The following is a 24,371-nucleotide window of genomic DNA, read 5'->3' on the forward strand; positions in this document are numbered from 1 at the left end:
GATATTTCATGGCCATGATATTCCTTTATGTGCCTTTACAGCTGGAATCCTTAGTTGCTACATACAATTTTGGACTTAATTAATAATATATACCCATTCATTCTTGAAGAATTTAACTTATAAATGCCTTATGAGCTTTAGTTCAACTCTCGTACCCATCAGAACCCAGAATATAAGCTTGTTTTACTCCAATGTTTGTAAAAAATGTACATGTAAACGAAGACTGTATAGCCACAAAACATGGTTCATACTATAATGTTGATACCATAGATGGTCAGTATTTGCATCCATAGCTCTGTCTATGAATTTGAGAGTGGTTACATTTCTCCAGGCCCATCCCTAAGCTTTTTACCAAAACAGAGGCTGGGAGATGACTTTGTTATTGTTTCAATTAAAGATTCTAGCTTTAAGGAAAAGCAAGAATCGTTCCCATATCTTTTTGCATTCTGTATTGTTTTTCTCCAGCCTTTTGGCTAACATGATTTCATAAAATGATGTTTTTATCAACATTTCCATCCATTCCGTGAACACTGGCTCATTAGAGCTTTTCCAATATTTCAGGACCAGCCTTAACACTGACACAATACCTAACATAATATCTTAAATTCTCTTTGAGGTTTGCTGCTTTCTGTCTGAGGTTTCTCAAGGCTTCCAACGTCATTAAAGCAGGACCAGCCACTGTCACATCCCCATAAACGCTCCAAATGTAAAAGCCTCTCCGCTTTAAAGCAGCTGAAAGCTACAGTCTGGGATTTGGTAGACTGATTCTTGATATTTACCCATTGATTCTTGAAGAATGTAACGTATAAATGTCCTCATTAGCTTAGCACAAATAACTGTCTTAACCATAACACAAAATAGAAGGTTCTATTGCTCCATTGTTTACAAACAACAATAATGTAAAGAAACAATGTATAGCTTCAAGACATGTTTAAAATCATCTGTTGGATGTGATGGGCTGTCTATGAATTTCAGAGGAGTTACATTTCCCTAACCCCATCCCTTAGCTGTATACTAAAACAAGTGGTGTATAATAAATAAATAAATAAATAAATAAATAAATAACAATAAAATGTGTCTTGGAGTTGTGTCACAAACCAATTAATTTTTAATTGCTTACAAATTGTGCATTTATATAATAGTAAACGACAATCAGATAAAACAAATGATTATTTAGCCTATAAAATTCTTTATAAAAAGGAACACCAGCATGTTCACCCCGAGGGGTAGCGAACTCAGCAGGATGACGGAGGTTTGTCTGTCCATCCATTGCCCTGATAGTCTTTTTGCATATTCTGCAAGTGACTTGGGTCAGGTCTGCTGGCTCACCTTTGTCTTTCGGCCTGAAACCGAAGAACTGCCAAACAGGCGAAGACGTGCTTTTCTTTCCCACCAAGTCAGCCATCGTTTTATTCTGATTTAGCTAAGGCAGGCTATACTATAGTTACTAAGGCAGGCTATACTATAGTTACTAAGGCAGGCTATACTATAGTTACTAAGGCAGGCTATACTATAGTTACTATACTATGCTATAGTTACTAAGGCAGGCTATACTATAGTTACTAAGGAAGGCTATACTATAGTTACTATACTATACTATAGTTACTAAGGCAGGCTATACTATAGTTACTAAGGCAGGCTATACTATAGTTACTATAGTTACTAAGGCAGGCTATACTATAGTTACTAACGCAAATAATACTATAGTTACTAAGGCAGGCTATACTATAGTTACAATAGTTACTAAGGCAGGCTATACTATAGTTACTATAGTTACTAATGCAGGCTATATTATAGTTACTAAGGCAGGCTATACTATAGTTACTATAGTTACTAATGCAGGCTATATTATAGTTACTAAGGCAGGCTATACTATAGTTAATATACTATACTATATTTACTAAGGCAGACTATACTATAGTTAATATACTATACTATAGTTACTAAGGCAGGCTATACTATAGTTACTATAGTATACTATAGTTACTAAGGCAGGCTATACTATAGTTACTAAGGCAGGCTATACTATAGTTACTATAGTTACTAAGGAAGGCTATACTGTAGTTACTATACTATACTATAGTTACTAAGGCAGGCTATACTATAGTTACTAAGGCAGGCTATACTATAGTTACTAAGGCAGGCTATACTATAGTTACTATACTATGCTATAGTTACTAAGGCAGGCTATACTATAGTTACTAAGGAAGGCTATACTATAGTTACTATACTATAATATAGTTACTAAGGCAGGCTATACTATAGTTACTATAGTTACTAAGGCAGGCTATACTATAGTTACTAACGCAAATAATACTATAGTTACTAAGGCAGGCTATACTATAGTTACAATAGTTACTAAGGCAGGCTATACTATAGTTACTATAGTTACTAATGCAGGCTATATTATAGTTACTAAGGCAGGCTATACTATAGTTACTATAGTTACTGATGCAGGCTATATTATAGTTACTAAGGCAGGCTATACTATAGTTAATATACTATACTATATTTACTAAGGCAGGCTATACTATAGTTAATATACTATACTATAGTTACTAAGGAAGGCTATACTATAGTTACTATAGTATACTATAGTTACTAAGGCAGGCTATACTATAGTTACTATAGTTACTAAGGAAGGCTATACTGTAGTTACTATACTATACTATAGTTACTAAGGCAGGCTATACTATAGTTACTAAGGCAGGCTATACTATAGTTACTAAGGCAGGCTATACTATAGTTACTAAGGCAGGCTATACTATAGTTACTATACTATACTATAGTTACTAATGCAGGCTATATTATAGTTACTAAGGCAGGCTATACTATAGTTAATATACTATACTATATTTACTAAGGCAGGCTATACTATAGTTAATATACTATACTATAGTTACTAAGGCAGGCTATACTATAGTTACTATAGTATACTATAGTTACTAAGGCAGGATATACTATAGTTACTAAGGCAGGCTATACTATAGTTACTATAGTTACTAAGGAAGGCTATACTGTAGTTACTATACTATACTATAGTTACTAAGGCAGGCTATACTATAGTTACTAAGGCAGGCTAAACTATAGTTACTAAGGCAGGCTATACTATAGTTACTAAGGCAGGCTATACTATAGTTACTAAGGCAGGCTATACTATAGTTACTAAGGCAGGCTATACTATAGTTACTATACTATACTATAGTTACTAAGGCAGGCTATACTATAGTTAATATAGATCAGAGCCTGAAGGTACGGAGGTGCCGTTCCCCTCACAGCTCCATAGGCAAGCACCATGGTCTTGTAACAGATGCGAGCTTCAACTGGAAGCCAGTGGAGTGTGCGGAGGAGCGGGGTGACGTGAGAGAACTTGGGAAGGTTGAACACCAGACGGGCTGCGGCATTCTGGATGAGTTGTAGGGGTTTAATGGCACAGGCAGGGAGCCCAGCCAACAGCGAGTTGCAGTAATCCAGACGGGAGATGACAAGTGCCTGGATTAGGACCTGTGCCGCTTCCTGTGTAAGGCAGGGTCGTACTCTCCGAATGTTGTAGAGCATGAACCTGCAGGATCGGGTCACCGCCTTGATGTTAGCGACAGGGTGTTGTCCAGGGTCACGCCAAGGCTCTTCGCACTCTGGGAGGAGGACACAACGGAGTTGTCAACCGTGATGGCGAGATCATGGAACGGGCAGTCCTTCCCCGGGAGGAAGAGCAGCTCCGTCTTGCCAGGGTTCAGCTTGAGGTGGTGATCCGTCATCCATACTGATATGTCTGCCAGACATGCAGAGATGCGATTCGCCACCTGGTTATCAGAAGGGGGAAAGGAGAAGATTAGTTGTGTATCGTCAGCGTAGCAATGATAGGAGAGGCCATGTGAGGATATGACAGAGCCAAGTGACTTGGTGTATAGGGAGAAAAGGAGAGGGCCTAGAACTGAGCCCTGGGGGACACCAGTGGTGAGAGCACGTGGTGCGGAGACAGCTTCTCGCCACGCCACTTGGTAGGAGCGACCGGTCAGGTAGGACGCAATCCAGGAGTGAGCCGCGCCGGAGATGCCCAGCTCGGAGAGGGTGGAGAGGAGGATCTGATGGTTCACAGTATCAAAGGCAGCAGACAGGTCTATAAGGACAAGAGCAGAGGAGAGAGAGTTAGCTTTAGCAGTGCGGAGAGCCTCCGTGACACAGAGAAGAGCAGTCTCAGTTGAATGACCAGTCCTGAAACCTGACTGGTTTGGACAGTGAGTGACATATATAAATATATAAAGGACAGTGAGTGCATATACAGTACCAGTCAAAAGTCTGGACACACCTACTGAAGGGGTTTTCTTTATTTTTACTATTGTTTACATTGTAGAATAATAGTGAAGACATCAAAACTATGAAATAACACATATGGAATCATGTAGTAACCAAAAAAGTGTTAAACAAATCAAAATATATTTTATATTTGAGATTCTTCAAATAGCCACCATTTCCCTTGATGACAGCTTTGCACACTCTCTGCATTCTCTCAACCAGCTTCATGAGGTAGTCACCTGGAATGCACTTCAATTAACAGGTGTGCCTTCTTTAAAGTTAATTTGTGGAATTTATTTCCTTCTTAATGCGTTTGAGCCAATCAGTTGTGTTGTGACAAGGTAGGGGGGGAATACAGTAGATAGCCGTATTTGTTAAAATACCAAGTCCATATTATGGCAAGAACAGCTCAAATAAGCAAAGAGAAACGACAGCCCATCATTACTTTAAGACATGGTCAGTCAATACCGAACATTTCAAGAACTTTGAAAGTTTCTTCAAGTGCAGTCACAAAAACCATCAAGCGCTATGATGAGACTGGCTCTCATGAGGACCACCACAGGAATGGAAGACCCAGAGTTACCTCTCCTGCAGAGGATAAGTTCATTAGAGTTACCAGCCTCAGAAATTGCAGTCCAAATAAATGTTTCAGAGAGTTCAAGTCACAGACACATCTCAAAATCAACTGTTCAAAGGGGACTGTGTGAATCAGGCCTTCATAGTCTATTGCTGCAAAGAAACCACTACTAAAGGACACCAATAAGAAGAAGAGACCTGCTTGGGCCAAGACACACGAGCAGTGGACATTAGACCGGTGGAAATGTGTCCTTTGGTCTGAAGTCCAAATTTGAGATTTTTGTTTAGAATTCAATGCACACTTAACCAGCTTGGCTACCACAGCATTCTGCAGTGATACGCCATCCCATCTGGTTTGGGCTTGTAGTATCTGAACATTTATAGCTTTGGCTGAGGTTTTCATATTGTTGGTTAAATGAACTCTACTTTGCTTTGCTGAAACATCTGGAAAGTATTACTATAGGGGCCCCCTAAGATGGAGGACATTGGGATATGTGGAGGCCAGGGATTGGTCTATTCAAAACACGCCATCTTATGTTACATAGGATATATACCATGTTGGAACAAAGGGACGAGGAGAGTGATCATATTTGAGATTGGTTTTGTTGCTCTCCAGATTCTGCAGAAATCTGTAAATTGATGCTGAAATCTTTTGATATAATAAACCTTTATAATCAAAGTACAGTGTCAGCGGATTCCTTGTCAACACAGCATCTCAGCATCGTTGTTCGGCCACCACAGAAATTGGCGACGAGGATTTTGGGACGTGTTGCGTCTGTTCCAGCGTTCCTCCGAGCTGACTCTCGCTCCAGAGGCCGGCAGATAAGGGTGAGCTTTCTCACAACTTTGGGCGCTGGTCAGTTCGTGTGACTGTGTGTGCGTTGGGGGGACGCACCGTGACGGACCTGTGTGTGCCGTGCTGTTTGCTGTGTGATGAGTTTCCGTTCTAAATTTCTAAATTTGTTTGCGTTGGAAACAACGCAAACAGGGGGGGGAGGGGAGTGTCTATATAATACAAGATCTAAGGAAAAATGAATTGATAACACTGGGCCCAGGGAAATTTGGCTTGAATAAAATGAAAGGGAAAAGGAATAAAATAAAGGAATAAGGGACAAGGAACTAAGGAAAAATGTATACTAATTAGGACGTCGCTGATCTACGGAAGCCCTCAAACAAGGCGATCATTAGATGGGCCACAAATCCTGTGAAGTCACTAGGTGAATTTTCGGGTCAGTTCCAAGGGACTGTGAGTTTGTAGAATACACATTCAATTGTATGGTACCTCTCGGTATATAGTTGACGAGGTATACAGTGGGGGAAAAAAGTATTTAGTCAGCCACCAAATGTGCAAGTTCTCCCACTTCAAAAGATGAGAGAGGCCTGTAATTTTCATCATAGGTACACGTCAACTACGACAGACAAATTGAGAGAAAACATTTCCAGAAAATCACATTGTAGGAATTTTAATGAATTTATTTGCAAATTATGGTGGAAAATAAGTATTTGGTCACCTACAAACAAGCAAGATTTCTGGCTCTCACAGACCTGTAACTTCTTCTTTAAGAGGCTCCTCTGTCCTCCACTCGTTACCTGTATTAATGTCACCTGTTTGAACTTGTTATCAGTATAAAAGACACCTATCCACAACCTCAAACAGTCACACTCCAAACTCCACTATGGCCAAGACTAAAGAGCTGTCAAAGGACACCAGAAACAAAATTGTAGACCTGCACCAGGCTGGGAAGACTGAATCTGCAATAGGTAAGCAGCTTGGTTTGAAGAAATCAACTGTGGGAGCAATTAGTAGGAAATGGAAGACATACAAGACCACTGATAATCTCCCTCGATCTGGGGCTCCACGCAAGATCTCACCCCGTGGGGTCAAAATGACCACAAGAATGGTGAGCAAAAATCACAGAACCACACGGGGGGACCTAGTGAATGACCTGCAGAGATCTGCAACCAAAGTAACAAAGCCTACCATCAGTAACACACTACGCCGCCAGGGACTCAAATCCTGCAGTGAAAGACGTGTCCCCCTGTTTAAGCCAGTACATGTCCAGGCCCATCTGAAGTTTGCTAGAGTGCATTTGGATGATCCAGAAGAGGATTGGGAGAATGTCATATGGTCAGATGAAACCAAAATATAACTTTTTGGTAAAAACTCAACTTGTCGTGTTTGGAGGACAAAGAATGCTGAGTTGCATCCAAAGAACACCATACCTACTGTGAAGCATGGGGGTGGAAACATCATGCTTTGGGGCTGTTTTTCTGCAAAGGGACCAGGACGACTGATCCGTGTAAAGGAAAGAATGAATGGGGCCATGTATCGTGAGATTTTGAGTGAAAACCTCCTTCCATCAGCAAGGGCATTGAAGATGAAACGTGGCTGGGTCTTTCAGCATGACAATGATCCCAAACACACCGCCCAGGCAACGAAGGAGTGGCTTCGTAAGAAGCATTTCAAGGTCCTGGAGTGGCCTAGCCAGTCTCCTGATCTCAACCCCATAGAAAATCTTTGGAGGGAGTTGAAAGTCTGTGTTGCCCAGCGACAGCCCCAAAACATCACTGCTCTAGAGGAGATCTGCATGGAGGAATGGGCCAAAATACCAGCAACAGTGTGTGAAAACCTTGTGAAGACTTACAGAAAACGTTTGACCTGTGTCATTGCCAACAAAGGGTATATAACAAAGTATTGAGAAACTTTTGTTATTGACCAAATACTTATTATTTATTGCAAATAAATTCTTTAAAAATCCTACAATGTGATTTTCTGGAATTATTTTTCTCATTTTGTCTATCATAGTTGACATGTACCTATGATGAAAATTACAGGCCTCTCTCATCATTTTAAGTGGGAGAACTTGCACAATTGGTGGCTGACCAAATATTTTTTTTCCCCACTGTAACTTTCTTCTGAAACTCGTCAGTCTATTCTTGTTCTGAGAAATGAACGCTATTCCATGCGAGAAATTGCCAAGAAACTGAAGATCTCGTACAACGCTGTGTACTACTCCCTTCACAGAACAGCGCAAACTTGCTCTAACCAGAACAGAAAGAGTAGTGGGAAGCCCGGTGCACAACTGAGCAAGAGGACAAATACATTAGAGTGTCTAGTTTGAGAAACAGACGCCTCACAGGTCCTCAACTTCATTAAATAGTACCCGCAAAACACCAGTCTCAACGTCAACAGTGAAGAGACGACTCCGGGATGCTGACCTAGGCAGAGTTGCAAAGAAAAAGCCATATCTCAGACAGGCCAATAAAAAGAAAAGATTAACATGGGCAAAAGAACACAGTCACTGGACTAATCTCAAGAAGGCCAGTTTTATTGCTTCTTTAATCAGCACAACAGTTTTCAGCTGTGCTACCATAATTGCAAAAGGGTTTTCTAATGATCAATTAGCCTTTTAAAATGATAAACTTGGATTAGCAAACACAACGTGCCATTGGAACACAGGACTGATGGTTGCTGAGAATGGGCCTCTGTACGCCTATGTAGATATTCCATAAAAAATCTGCCGTTTCCAGCTACAATAGCCATTTACAACATTAACAATGTCTACACTGTATTTCTGATCAATTTGATGTTATTTTAATGGACAAAATAATTGCTTTTCTTTCGAAAACAAGGATATTTCTAAGTGACCCCAAACTTTTGAACGGTAGTGTATATGTATTTATATGTATGTATGTATGTATGTGTATATGTATGTGTATGTATATATTAGTAACACACTACGCCGGTAGTAACACACTACGCCGTCATGGATTTCAATCCTGCAGCGCACGCAAGGTCCCCCTGCTCAAGCCAGCGCATGTCCAGGCCCGTCTGAAGTTTGCAAATGACCATCTGGATGATCCAGAGGAGGAATGGGAGAAGGTCATGTGGTCTGATGAGACAGAAATATTGCTTTTTGGTCTAAACTCCACTCGCCGTGTTTGGAGGAAGAAGAAGGATGAGTACAACCCCAAGAACACCATCCCAACCGTGAAGCATGGAGGTGGAAACATCATTCTTTGGGGATGCTTTTCTGCAAAGGGGACAGGACGACTGCACCGTATTGAGGGGAGGATGGATGGGGCCATGTATCGCAAGATCTTGGCCAACAACCTCCTTCTCTCAGTAAGAGAATTGAAGATGGGTCGTGGCTGGGTCTTCCAGCATGACAACGACCTGAAACACACAGCCAGGGCAACTAAGGAGTGGCTCCGTAAGAAGCATCTCAAGGTCCTGGAGTGGCCTAGCCAGTCTCCAGACCTGAACCCAATAGAAAATCTTTGCAGGGAGCTGAAAGTCCGTATTGCCCAGCGACAGCCCCGAAACCTGAAGGATCTGGAGAAGGTCTGTATGGAGGAGTGGGCCAAAATCCCTGCTGCAGTGTGTGCAAACCTGGTCAAGACCTACAGGAAACGTATGATCTCTGTAATTGCAAACAAAGGTTTCTGTACCAAATATTAAGTTCTGCTTTTCTGATGTATCAAATACTTATGTCATGCAATAAAATGCAAATTAATTACTTAAAAATCATACAATGTGATTTTCTGGATTTTTGATCAGTTGAAGTGTACCTATGATAAAAATTACAGACCTCTACATGCTTTGTAAGTAGTTAAACCTGCAAAATCAGCAGTGTATCAAATACTTGTTCTCCCCACTGTATATATATATATATATATATATTTGTGAGATTTAAAAAAAACATATGGGGGATTGGAAGTGATGCAGACAATTACATTGATGGAAGTTACAATTTATCTGCAATATTAAAGCTGATCTACCCCTATAAAAAAAAGTGTGCAAAACTGTCATCAAGGCATAGGGTGGCTATTTGAAGAATCTCAAATATAAAATATATTTTGATTTGTTTAACACTTTTTTGGTTACTACATGATTCCATATGTGTTATGTCTTCACTATTATTCTACAATGTATAAAATAGTAAAAATTAAGAAAAATCCTTGAATGAGTACGTGTGTCCAAACTTTTGACTGGTACTGTATATAAATATATAAACTAGTCCAATTCATTAATCTTGTCCATGCTGTAAAACAAGATGATGGGATATGGAATTCTAAAGTAAGAACATCTGAAATGAAAGAAGGATATGAAATGAAAGATAGAATCCTAAAGGAAGGTATGAGTGAGGATGAGATGGTGCCATGAGAGAGACTCTTTAGAGAAGCAATCTAACAGCACAGGGTAACATGCGTTTACCCAAACACGCATAAAAAGATGTTCACTAAGTGCCCCGTTGGAGCATGTGTCAACACTGATAAGATTGGATCAGTTTTTCCCATTCAATTCTTACGTTAACATTAGAATTATTCCACAGTACTAACAACGGATTCTATGTTTAGGGATCTTCTGTGTTTAAGGTGACGGTAGGGGAAAAAACGCTTCTAAAGACGCTCTTAACTGTTCTACGAGTGGTCTGAGGCGGTCTGTAAATGTTTTTGGGAAACAGCGCTGAGATTTAATGATGCTCCTACGAAGGTTCTGATGATGAACTTAACCTTAAGATGCTTTTGGGAAACTGCTTCCAGTTCTGCTGGTGATTACCAGGCCTTAGTGTGTGAGGGAGAGGGAGGGAGGGAGGGAGGGAGGGAGGGAGGGAGGGAGGGAGGGAGGGAGGGAGGGAGGGAGATGGAAGAAGAGAAAGAGAGATAGAGGGAGGGAGTTGGAGAGAGAAGAAGAGGTGTTGAGTGAGAGGAAGAAAATAAAGGAAAGGAGAGAGAGAGAATGTGAACTGCAGGTGATTTCAATAGCTGATTTAGTATTCCCGTACCATCCCTTTCCCTCTCACTGGAGACACACAGTCACTAGTAAGCCATATACATTTGACATTTTAGTCATTTAGTAGAAGTAATGTGTTATAATTATATGTCCACACTGAGCATACAAAACATTATGAACACCTGCTCTTTCCATGACGTAGACTGACCAGGTGAATCCAGGTGAAAGCTATGATCCCTTATTGATGTCACTTGTTAAATCCACGTCAATCAGTGGAGGGGAGGAGACAGGTTAAAGAAGGATTTTTAAGCCTTGAGACAATTGAGACATGGATTGTGTATGTGTGCCATTCAGAGGCTAAATGGTCAAGACAAAATATTGAAGTGCCTTTGAACGGGGTATGGTAGTAGGTGCCAGGCGCACTGGTTTGAGTGTGTCAAGAACTGCAATGTTGCTGTTTGTTTTACACTCAACAGTTTCCCTGTGTTTCAAGAATGGCCCACCACCCAAAGGACATCCAACAAACTTGACACAACTGTGGGAAGCATTGGAGTCAACATGGGCCATCATCCCTGTGGAACGCTTTCGACACCTTGTGGAGTCCATGCCCCGATGAATTTACGCTGTTCTGAGGGCAAAAGGGGGTGCAACTCAATATTAGGAAGGTGTTCCTAATGTTTGGTGTACTCAGTGTATGTCTGACTGTTGTCTGACAGGTCACAACCTTTTGTACCTGAACAACAACAACAAAGGAGGGATTTTGTTGTTGTGATTACTTTCATTGTCATGCTTTTCAGATGGACTATGTGTGTGAGTGTGTGTGTGTGTGTGTGTGTACATGGTTCTATGGTTGCGACAGGTCCAATTACTGTGAGACAAGTGTGCCATTCTGTTTGAGGTTTTTCCATCAATCTGACTAGGGGACATGGTAGTGTTGATGTGAGAATGGTGTTTAAAGACAAGTGATCCATAACGTTTTCGTAAAAGATAGCAAAAGTTTCAGTCACATGTGATATAACTATATCAGTATGCTATACCTGGATGCCATCTTCTTACGTTGTGTCCTTGAGCAAAGCACGTAACCCCTAAACTGCTCCAGGGGCACGGCACTCCAATATAAACTACAAACAAGGAGGTATGTTCTGGTCATGTCACTGTGACTAGCAGCAGAGTTGAGGTGAATGACAGAGTTGAGGAGAATGACAGAGTTGAGGAGAATGACAGAGTTGAGGTGAACGACAGAGTTGAGGAGAATGACAGAGTTGAGGTGAATGACAGAGTTGAGGTGAATGACAGAGTTGAGGTGAACGACAGAGTTGAGGAGAATGACAGAGTTGAGGTGAATGACAGAGTTGAGGCGAATGACAGAGTTGAGGTGAATGACAAAGTTGAGGAGAATGACAGAGTTGAGGTGAACGACAGAGTTGAGGAGAATGACAGAGTTGAGGTGAATGACAGAGTTGAGGAGAATGACAGAGTTGAGGTGAACGACAGAGTTGAGGAGAATGACAGAGTTTAGGCGAATGACAGAGTTGAGGCGAATGACAGAGTTGAGGCGAATGACAGAGTTGAGGCGAATGACAGAGTTGAGGCGAATGACAGAGTTGAGGTGAATGACAGAGTTGAGGCGAATGACAGAGTTGAGGAGAATGATAGAGTTGAGGTGAATGACAGAGTTGAGGAGAATGACAGTTGAGGCGAATGACAGAGTTGAGGCGAATGACAGAGTTGAGGCGAATGACAGAGTTGAGGCGAATGACAGAGTTGAGGCGAGGGGCAGGAAAGAAGAAGAGAAAAGGACAGAAACATGCTCGATATATGTGCTTTAGCAGCTGTGAAAGCCTTGGGGAGATCTTTACAGACCGCTCTGACGGCAGCACTGATTGACACTGTAGCGTCAGTAGTCTCTGTCTGCTCCTGTTTGAAGCGCTGCGTGTCATACACCATCTCTCTTCTCACAAACACACACACTTACAAGTGAACCAATGGTGGGAAGAAAGAGAGGCGAAAGAGGTTGGAAGAGAGAGGTAGAGACAGAGGGAGGTGGAAGAGAGAGATAGAGACAGAGGGAGGTGGAAGAGAGAGGTAGAGACAGAGGGAGGTGGAAGAGAGAGGTAGAGACAGAGGGAGGTGGAAGAGAGAGGTGGAGACAGAGGGAAGAGGGAGGTGGAAGAGAGAGGTGGAGACAGAGGGAGGTGGAAGAGAGAGGTGGAGACAGAGGGAGGTGGAAGAGAGAGGTAGAGACAGAGGGAGGTGGAAGAGAGAGGTAGAGACAGAGGGAGGTGGAAGAGAGAGGTAGAGAGAGGGAAGAGGGAGGTGGAAGAGAGAGGTAGAGACAGAGGGAAGATGGAAGAGAGAGGTGGAGACAGAGGGAGGTGGAAGAGAGAGGTGGAGACAGAGGGAGGTGGAAGAGAGAGGTGGAGACAGAGGGAGGTGGAAGAGAGAGGTGGAGACAGAGGGAGGTGGAAGAGAGAGGTAGAGACAGAGGGAGGTGGAAGAGAGAGGTAGAGAGAGGGAAGAGGGAGGTGGAAGAGAGAGGTAGAGAGAGGGAAGAGGGAGAGGGAAGAGGGAGGTGGAAGAGAGAGGTGGAGACAGAGGGAGGTGGAAGAGAGAGGTAGAGACAGAGGGAGGTGGAAGAGAGAGGTAGAGAGAGGGAAGAGGGAGGTGGAAGAGAGAGGTAGAGAGAGGGAAGAGGGAGAGGGAAGAGGGAGGTGGAAGAGAGAGGTAGAGACAGAGGGAGGTGGAAGAGAGAGGTGGAGACAGAGGGAAGATGGAGGTGGAAGAGAGAGGTAGAGACAGAGGGAGGTGGAAGAGAGAGGTAGAGACAGAGGGAGGTGGAAGAGAGAGGTAGAGACAGAGGGAGGTGGAAGAGAGAGATAGAGACAGAGGGAAGATGGAGGTGGAAGAGAGAGGTAGAGAGAGGGAAGACGGAGGTGGAAGAGAGAGGTGGAGACAGAGGGAGGTGGAAGAGAGAGGTAGAGACAGAGGGAGGTGGAAGAGAGAGGTAGAGACAGAGGGAGGTGGAAGAGAGAGGTAGACAGAGGGAGGTGGAAGAGAGAGGTAGAGACAGAGGGAGGTGGAAGAGAGAGGTAGAGACAGAGGGAGTGGAAGAGAGATGTAGAGACAGAGGGAGGTGGAAGAGAGAGGTAGAGACAGAGGGAGGTGGAAGAGAGAGGTGGAGACAGAGGGAGGTGGAAGAGAGAGGTGGAGACAGAGGGAGGTGGAAGAGAGAGGTAGAGACAGAGGGAGGTGGAAGAGAGAGGTAGAGAGAGGGAAGAGGGAGGTGGAAGAGAGAGGTAGAGAGAGGGAAGAGGGAGAGGGAAGAGGGAGGTGGAAGAGAGAGGTAGAGACAGAGGGAGGTGGAAGAGAGAGGTGGAGACAGAGGGAAGATGGAGGTGGAAGAGAGAGGTAGAGACAGAGGGAGGTGGAAGAGAGAGGTAGAGACAGAGGGAGGTGGAAGAGAGAGGTAGAGACAGAGGGAGGTGGAAGAGAGAGGTGGAGACAGAGGGAGGTGGAAGAGAGAGGTAGAGACAGAGGGAGGTGGAAGAGAGAGGTAGAGAGAGGGAAGAGGGAGGTGGAAGAGAGAGGTGGAGAGAGGGAAGAGGGAGGTGGAAGAGAGAGGTAGAGACAGAGGGAGGTGGAAGAGAGAGGTGGAGACAGAGGGAAGATGGAGGTGGAAGAGAGAGGTAGAGACAGAGGGAGGTGGAAGAGAGAGGTAGAGACAGAGGGAGGTGGAAGAGAGAGGTAGAGACAGAGGGAGGTGGAAGAGAGAGGTAGAGACAGAGGGAGGTGGAAGAGAGAGGTAGAGACAGAGGGAAGAGGGAGGTGGAAGAGAGAGGGATAAAGGAAAGAGAAACAGAGTGCCACTGAACAAGAGAACAGAGTTGAGGCGAATGACAGAGTTGAGGCGAATGACAGAGTTGAGGCGAATGACAGAGTTGAGGCAAATAACAGAGTTGAGGCGAATGACAGAGTTGAGGCGAATGACAGAGTTGAGGCGAATGACAGAGTTGAGGCGAGGGGCAGGAAAGAAGAAGAGAAAAGGGACAGAAACATGCTAGATATATGTGCTTTAGCAGCTGTGAAAGCCTTGGGGAGATCTTTACAGACCGCTCTGACGGCAACACTGATTGACACTGTAGCGTCAGTAGTCTCTGTCTGGTCCTGTTTGAAGCGCTGCGTGTCATACACCGTCTCTCTTCTCACAAACACACACACTTACAAGTGAACCTCAACTCTGTTTGTAGAGCTCCGTTATTATAGTTTTGTAAAGCTCCGTTATTATAGTTTTGTAAAGCTCCTTTATTATAGTTTTGTAGAGCTCCATTATTATAGTTTTGTAAAGCTCCATTATTATAGTTTTGTAAAGCTACTTTATTATAGTTTTGTAAAGCTCCTTTATTATAGTTTGTAAAGCTCCATTATTATAGTTGTGTAAAGCTCCTTTATTATAGTTTTGTAAAGCTCCATTATTATAGTTTTGTAAAGCTCCATTATTATAGTTTTGTAAAGCTCCTTTATTATAGTTTTGTAAAGCTCCTTTATTATAGTTTTGTAAAGCTCCATTATTATAGTTGTGTAAAGCTCCTTTATTATAGTTTTGTAAAGCTCCATTATTATAGTTTTGTAAAGCTCCATTATTATAGTTTTGTAAAGCTCCATTATTATAGTTTTGTAAAGCTCCTTTATTATAGTTTTGTAAAGCTCCTTTATTATAGTTTTGTAAAGCTCCATTATTATAGTTTTGTAGAGCTCCATTATTATAGTTTTGTAGAGCTCCATTATTATAGTTTTGTAGAGCTCCATTATTATAGTTTTGTAAAGCTCCTTTATTATAGTTTTGTAAAGCTCCATTATTATAGTTTTGTAAAGCTCCATTATTATAGTTTTGTAAAGCTCCTTTATTATAGTTTTGTAAAGCTCCTTTATTATAGTTTTGTAAAGCTCCATTATTATAGTTTTGTAGAGCTCCATTATTATAGTTTTGTAGAGCTCCATTATTATTGCTGTAATCTTAATGTGAACTTAAAAGGACCGTCTGAGAAGTTGAATAAATCCCAATGTAGTTTTCCTTCAGCAGAGTTATAAAGTGACTGTCTGTGGCACTAGGTTATTTATAATAATCTGTTTTTAATCTGTGTTTAATGATTTGACTAATCCGATATTTACTCTGTCTAATTACAGTCCCAATTATAGTCAATGTAAGATAATATACATAATTCACAACTGTAATCTTCAATGCAAGATAATGGCTGAATCAAAATTCAAAAGGCACTCGCACATCGGAGCTATCTTTGTTGCAGGTGCATGGTAACAGTTGAATAAGATGAGAAAAAAGAAGAACCCCCAAATTAAAAACACTCACAGAAGCTCTGACGAAGGCCTTGAGACTGACATGTAAAGCTTAATAGAGAGCAGTGATACTAGCAAGAGCACTGTGCGAGTTTCTTCTTTTTTCTCAAGATAATGGCTGAGTGACATTTGCCTTGACCCGTTGGGAAACCTAGTAGTTGACAGCATGTTTGGGGTCATTTATAATTTAAGTCAGTCAATTCAGAAAGTGATTTGAATTTAAAATCCCAACATTTAAAATATTTAACATCAGAAGCTTCTCCTTTTCAGTTTATTGTGAAGTCATTGAAAATAGATTCATTTTTTTTCAATCATTGAATTGGAATTTAAATTTACTTACTGAATTGCCTGCCTTCAATTGGAATAGGACCCAGACCCTGACAGAGTTTGATGTGGGAAGTGGGGATATAGAAGAGAGTTACTTGAATCTGTTATGCCATGTAAAGTTGGGCTTTATCCACTTTTTCTGTCTAGTAATGGGATAACTGAGATATATATACTGAAAAGAAAAAAAAACACAACATGCAACATTGTCAAAGTTTTACTGAGTCACAGTTCATATAAGGAAATCAGTCAATTGAAATAAATTCATTAGGGCCTAATCTATGGATTTCACATGACTGGGAATACAGATACAGTGCCTTGCAAAAGTATTCATCCCCCTTGGCGTTTTTCCTATTTTGTTGCATTACAACCTGTAATTTAAATGGATTTTTTATTTGGATTTCATTTTAATGGACATACACAAAATAGTCCAAATTGGTGAAGTGAAATGAAAAATGTACTTGTTTCAAAAAATTATAAAACATAAATAACGGGAAAGTGGTGTGTGCATATGTATTCACCCCCTTTGCTATGAAGCCCCTAAATAAGATCTGGTGCAACCAATTACCTTCAGAAGTCACATAATTAGTTAAATAAAGTCCACCTGTGTGCAATCTAAGTGTCACATGATCTGTCACATGATCTCAGTATATATACACCTGTTCTGAAAGGCCCCAGAGTCTGCAACACCACTAAGCAAGCGGCACCATGAAGACCAAGGAGCTCTCCAAACAGGTCAGGGACAAAGTTGTGGAGAAGTACAGATCAGGGTTGGGTTATAAAAAATATCTGAACCGTTGAACATCCCACGGAGCACCATTAAATATATTATAAAAAAATTGAAAGAATATGGCACCACAACAAACCTGCCAAGAGAGGGCCACCAACCAAATCTCACGGACCAGGCAAGGAGGGCATTAATCAGAGAGGGAACAAAGAGACCAAAGATAACCCTGAAGGAGCTGCAAAGCTCCACAGCGGAGATTGGAGTATCTGTCCATAGGACCACTTTAAGCCGTACACTCCACAGAGCTGGGCTTTACGGAAGAGTGGCCAGAAAAAAGCCTTTGCTTCAAAAATGTGGGATGTGGGAGACTCCCCAAACATTTGGAAGAAGGTACTCTGGTCAGATGAGACTAAAATTGAGCTTTTTGGCCATCAAAGAAAATGCAATGTCTGGCGCAAACCCAACACCTCTCATCATTGGAGTCATCATGACTCCAATGCTTCCCACAGTTGTGTCAAGTTGGCTGGATGTCCTTTGGGTAGTGGACCATTATTGATACACACGGGAAACTGTTGAGCATGACAAATCCAGCAGCATTGCAGTTCTTGACGCACTCAAACTGGCACCTACTACCATATCCCGTTCAAAGGCACCTAAATATTTTGTCACCCTCTGAATGGCACACACACAATCTGTCTCAAGGCTTAAAAATCCTTCTTTAACCTGTCTCCTACCCTTCATCTAAAATGTATGCACACATGACTGTAAGTCGCTTTGGATAAAAGCGTCTGCTAAATGGCATATTTTATTATATTTTTATTATCACCCTGAGAACACCATTCCCACAGTAAAGCGTGGTGGTGGCAGCATCATGCTGTGGGGATGTTTTTCATCGGCAGGGACTGGGAAACTTGTCAGAATTGAAGGAATGATGGATGCCGCTAAATACAGGGAAATTCTTGAGGGAAACTTGTTTCCGTCTTCCGGAGATTTGAGACTGGGACGGAGGTTCACCTTCCAGCAGGACAATGACCCTAAGCATACTGCTAAAGCAACACTTGAGTGGTTTAAGGGTAAACATTTAAATGTCTTGGAATGGCCTAGTCAAAGCCCAGACCTCAATCCAATTGAGAATATGTGGTATGACTTAAAGATTGATGTACACCAGCGGAACACATCCAACTTGAAGGAGCTGGAGCAGTTTTGCCTTGAAGAATGGGCAAAAATCCCAGTGGCTAGATGTGCCAAGCGTATAGAGACATACCCCAAGAGATTTGCAGCTGTAATCGTTGCAAAAGGTGGCTCTACAAAGTATTGACTTTGGGGGGGGAATAGTTATGCACGCTCAAGTTTTCTGTTTTTTTGTCTTCATTCTTGTTTGTTTCACAATAAAAGTGGTAGGCATGTTGTGTAAATCAAATGATACAAACCCCCCAAAAATCAATTTTCATTCCAGGTTGTGAACCAACAAAATAGGAAAAATACCAAGGGGGTGAATATATTTACATTTACATTTACGTCATTTAGCAGACACTCTTATCTAGAGCGACTTGAATACTTTCGCAAGCCACTGCATCTGTTGGTCATGGATACCTTAAAAAAAATGTAGGGGCACGGATCAGAAAACCACCCAGTATCTACCATTTGCCTCCTGCAGTGCAACACATCTGCTTTTCATAGAGTTGATCAGGCTGTTGATTGTGGCCTGTAGAATGTTGTCCCACTCCTCTTCAATGGCTTTGCGAAGTTGCTGGATATTGGCTGTAACTGGAACAATCCAGAGTGTCCCAAACATGCTCAATGGGTGACATGTCTGGTGAGTATGTAGACCCATGGAAGAACTGGGACATTTTCAGCTTCCAGGAATTGTGTACAGATCCTTGCGACATGGGGCCATCCATAATCACGAGGAAAACATGTGGTGATGGTGGCTGTTGAATGGCACGACAATGGGCCTCAGGATCTCGTCACGGTGTATCTCTGTGCATTTAAACTGCCATCGATAAAATGCAATTGTGTTCGTTGTCCGTAGCTTATGCCTGCCCATACCATAACCCCACTGCCACCATGGGGCACTCTGTTCACAACATTGACATCAGCAAACACTGTTCGCCCACACGACGCCATACACATGGCCTACGGTTGTGAGGCCGGTTGAACGTACTGCCAAATTCTCTAAAACAACGTTGGAGGCGGCTTATGGTAGAGAAATTAACATTAAATTATCTGGCAACAGCTCTGGTGGACATTCCTACAGTCAGCATGCCAATTGCACACTGCCTCAAAACTTGAGACATCTGTGGCATTGTGTTGTGTGACAAAACTGCACATTTTAGAGTGGCATTTTATTGTCCCAGCACAAGGTGCTGTTTAATCAGCTTATTGATATGCCACACCTGTCAAGTGGATGGATTATCTTGTCAAAGGAGAAATGCTCACTAATAGGGATGTAAACTAATTTGTGCACAGAATTTGAGAGAAATAAGTTTTTTGTGCTTATTGAACATTTCTGAGATCTTTTATTTCAGCTTATGAAACATGGGACCAACACTTTACATGTTGCATTTATATTTTTGTTCTTCCATATCTTGTGTAACTTCCAAAAAGTGTGTCACTCGCTTTCACATCGATCATACATTGCTGTCAGTAAGAGATTAGGACTAAAGTTGAAGTTAGAGTTACGTACACAGAAGTTGGATTTCAGAGCTTAACGCTATAATAAGGTTTATCTCTATTGGCCCTATAGTATATACCCAGAATATGAATACCTATTGGCCCTATAGTATATACCCAGAATATGAATAGCTTTTGGCCCTATAGTATATACCCAGAATATGAATACCTATTGGCCCTATAGTATATACCTTGAATATGAATACCTATTGCCCTATAGTATATACCCAGAATATGAATACCTATTGGCCCTATAGTATATACCCAGAATATGAATACCTATTGGCCCTATAGTATATACCCAGAATATGAATACCTATTGGCCCTATAGTATATACCTTAAATATGAATACCTATTGTCCCTATAGTATATACCCAGAATATGAATACCTATTGGCCCTATAGTATATACCTTAAATATGAATACCTATTGGCCCTATAGTATATACCCAGAATATGAATACCTATTGGCCCTATAGTATATACCCAGAATATGAATACCTGTTGGCCCTATAGTATATACCCAGAATATGAATACCTATTGGCCCTATAGTATATACCTTTAATATGAATACCTATTGGCCCTATAGTATATACCCAGAATATGAATACCTATTGGCCCTATAGTATATACCCAGAATATGAATACCTATTGGCCCTATAGTATATACCCAGAATATGAATACCTATTGGCCCTATAGTATATACCCAGAATATGAATACCTTCTCTACATCCCCTTGCAGTCCCCATCCCAGAACACCTAACAACTGAAAATTACCTTTTAGGATTTAGAATTCACAGGCTGATTCCGGATCGTCAAGCCGCTCAGGTCCACTCTAATAGCAATCAATTGCATAATTATCCCCAACACTCCATTTAAACAACTGCTAGGAGCCAGGGTTAAAATGAACTACTGAAAGGAACTACTGCATTTGTTTGAAAGAGATAAAAATATAAAACCAAAGTCAGAGAGGGAATTTATTTTCATTTCAGCACAGAGAGAAACCACTTAGTGTTGTTGTAGTGCTTTTGAGTGCAGCCTAAGGGGAAAGCAGTAGATAATTACTTTTACATTTTTAGTAAATAAGCGGATTGTTTTCAATACAGCTGTGGGGTGGGGATACACAGGTAGGGAAATAACAAATACTCTAAACCGGTCCAGAGCAAACAAAGTTTATCTAAAGAAGGACTAATGAAGCCTTCATAAACCCTTCATAAGGCCTACATACTGAAGATTCCCAAATCATTTATGCAGAACATCAGCATAACAATGAGCATCGTCAGACAGCAACCTCCCTGCAGAGCGTCTGTTAATGATGCTGGCTGGAGGTTGACAGACACACTGTGTGGTGGTTCTGATAATGAGGATGTTGTCAGGTACAGTGAGTTCTCACAGTTGGTTCTGTGTGTTGTGAATAGATTTTGTGGCTGTAAATAGACAGCTACGAAAAATATAGAAGAAAAGTCTCTTGGTAGATAGTGTGGTCTACAGCTTATCATGAGATACTCTACCTCAGGCGAGCAACACCTCGAGACTTCCTTACTATTTGATTTAATGCACCAGCTGTTGTTTACAAATATACACAGACCGCCTCCCCTTGTCTTATTGGAGTCAGCCGTTCTATCCTGCCGCTGTAGCTGTCACGCCCTGACTCAGGGGACTCTTATATGTTGAGTCAGGGTGTGTGTATTCTTTGTTTGTATATATTCTATGTTCTATATCTAGCATGTGTGGATCTATGTTGGCCGGTGTGGTTCCCAATCAGAGGCAGCTGTCGCTCGTTGTCTCTGATTGGGGACCATACTTAAGCAGCCCATTGGCACAGTCTAGTTGTGGGATCTTGTTCCGGTTAAGGTATGTTGTGTGTGCGCTACCTTGGACTTCACGTTTCATTTCGGTTGTTGTTTTGTCGTGTGTTTAATAGTTTCAATAAACATGTACGCATATCACGCTGCGCCTTGGTCTGACCCGTCATTAAACGAACGTGACAGTAGCGTATATCCCACCAGCTGTATGTTATCCATGTCGTCGTTCAGCTACGACTCGGTGAAACATAAGTTATTACAGTTTTTAATGTCCCGTTGGTAGGATATTCTTGATCTTAGGTCGTCCGTTTTGTTTTCCAATGATTGTACGTTGGCTAATAGGATTGATGGAAGAGGCAGTTTACGCGCTCGCCGTCGGATCCTTACAAGGCACCTACGTCCACGATATCTCTGTCTCTTTCTCATGCGAATGACTGGGATTTGTGCCTTGTCGGGTGTCTGTAGAATATCCTTCGCGTCCGACTCGTTGAAGAAAAAATCTTCGTCAAATACGAGGTGAGTAATCGCTGTCCTGATATCCAGAAGTTATTTTTGGTCATAAGAGACGGTGGCAGAAACATTATGTACAGAATACATTACAAATAATGGGAAAAAACACACATAATAGCACAATTGGTTAGGGGGCCGTAAAACGGCAGCCATGTCCAGACTCGTTATCGTTGCTAATAACATGCAGTTGCACTAGGGGAATTTAAACAAAACAGATTTTTTTGCAGGTCTTCTGTTTCCCCACATTTATTGATGAATTAATTTCCCATCATGAAAATGTTTCCCCATTCCCCAATCAAATACCTACATCGATACCACAAAAAAAATCAGACAAATACAGCTTTTTACTCCAATCTGGCAACACTCATAAAAACCGACATATCACCAGTATCCCAAAGTATTAAGCAAAAACAAGCATAGAAAACAGCATTGGCATTAATAATAAAAAAATTAAAAAAGGAAGGATACTTCTACTATATTATTTCGGTGACAACCTGGTTGAGTAACAATATGGGGTTGTTAACATGTTTTTTTATATATATATAAATACATGTGGGACACAAAAAAGGCAGTGTAGAACACATTGCCCAAAATGCATTGCTCCAATAACTTTCAAAATATTTTTCTGAAGTTTGCCCCCCAAAAATGTATTTTCCTACAAATGAAGTCGCACAAAAAATGTGTGTATTTTCACACTAATTAAGCCAGACAAAAATGCACAATATCTGCTGAAATACTTTTTGTACATATTTGCACGAATTTAATTGATTGTGTTGCTCTGCCCCACCTGCCCTGAATAAGGGGTCGCCACTGGACATCACATATAATTTAACAGTTCCATTTCACTCCATGCTGTTCATATAAATAATTTATTATAATTTATGGGTTTCTAGCAGTTATTTATCCCGGGAAAAGGGAGCGGTTTTGGGTAAATCTCGGTAACCGGGTTCCCGCCATTCAACCCTTTACTGTATGACAGAGTCATGGACCGTTTAGGCAACATGAAAGAGGAGGATGGCATTTCTTTACAAGTAGGGTGAGTCAACATGTTTTTTCTACTTGCACGCACGCACGCACACACACACACACACACACACACACACACACACACACACACAAAAACAGAGAAATCAGTACCACGGACAGCCACATCATATTTAGCTTATGTTGATTGGACTAAATCGTTTTTTGGTATCTTTTAGTTGTCACTGTATTAGACTAAGCATAGGTGATTAAAGTATGTTGAAATGTTGAAGTTGAAATGTTGCTAGAGTATTGGAGGCAGCTCCTGTTTTCTTTGAGACTTGCGGTAACTCTCCATGGTTCTAAATCTATAGTTTAGTAGTCCGAAAATGTTGGAAACATTACCTTGCTTGACCATGCTGTAGGTCTTGTAACTGTTTGTTACATGCAATTTGTTTTGTGGACTTCACTGGACAGATGTTGCTCTGTGATGAAACAAAGGTGTAATTGAATTTATTCTGCCACTGTGTCTTCTTATTGTCTCGGCCTTAAGCCTATATATAATGGTCGCAAGGCATATGAACTAAGAGGATATAAATTATAGATCAAACAACGCAATTATCACAACACATAGGTTGTACTATGGCTTTTTTTTTCTGGATTGGCTTCCCAAGTGATTTTACCCACGCACCGCTAATGTTCAGACGCCGAATTTATGGCAAATTGAACTGAATAGAAATTAAGAGCGGGCTGTCACGAGTATGAGCTTTGCTTGATGTACGGATTGGTTTCATACAACCGCTCTCAACACTGCAGCTGACTTCATCGTTGGTTTGGGGTTTAATTCAGGCATAACAGCGAGCTCTCACAGAAGTCCTCCACCTGCGAATCCGAGACCATGATTGTGCTTTCGTTGTGGGTGTGGTAGCGAAGCAACCTTTATTTGCATTCAATTAACATATACCAATTTCTCCCGACGGTGGAAGAACTGCTCTGGCGCGTGGCATGAAACAGAGGCGTTCTTCACCAGCACCGCGCCGAAAGAGTAGCAGAGGCTGCCGCACTACGAGGCGCACTTAATGGTTTCAGACTGCACTCTATCCCCGCTCTTCCAAAGAGAAAATTACCCTTTTTTTGGTTCGGTGTGGCGATAGAGCGGTGGTGATGACACAGACTGTGTTTGAATTAGGGCTAACAAGATCCCTGAGGCACAGAAGGGAAACACACACTTTATAATCCAGTATCATTATTGGACTACATTTCCCAAGGGACTGAGTCCCCCTCTCGTTCCGTCAGGTGAGCATTAGCTAGTAGCTAGCATGTTGCTCTGAAACCTGGATAATTAACACCCTACTTCAATTAGCTTATCCAGCCCTGACTGATGCAGTTTGTTTGCGTCACAAATG

The sequence above is a fragment of the Coregonus lavaretus genome (genome assembly GCF_964263955.1).
Source record: "Coregonus lavaretus genome assembly, contig: HAP1_SCAFFOLD_621, whole genome shotgun sequence".
NCBI classification, from domain to species: domain Eukaryota; kingdom Metazoa; phylum Chordata; class Actinopteri; order Salmoniformes; family Salmonidae; genus Coregonus; species Coregonus lavaretus.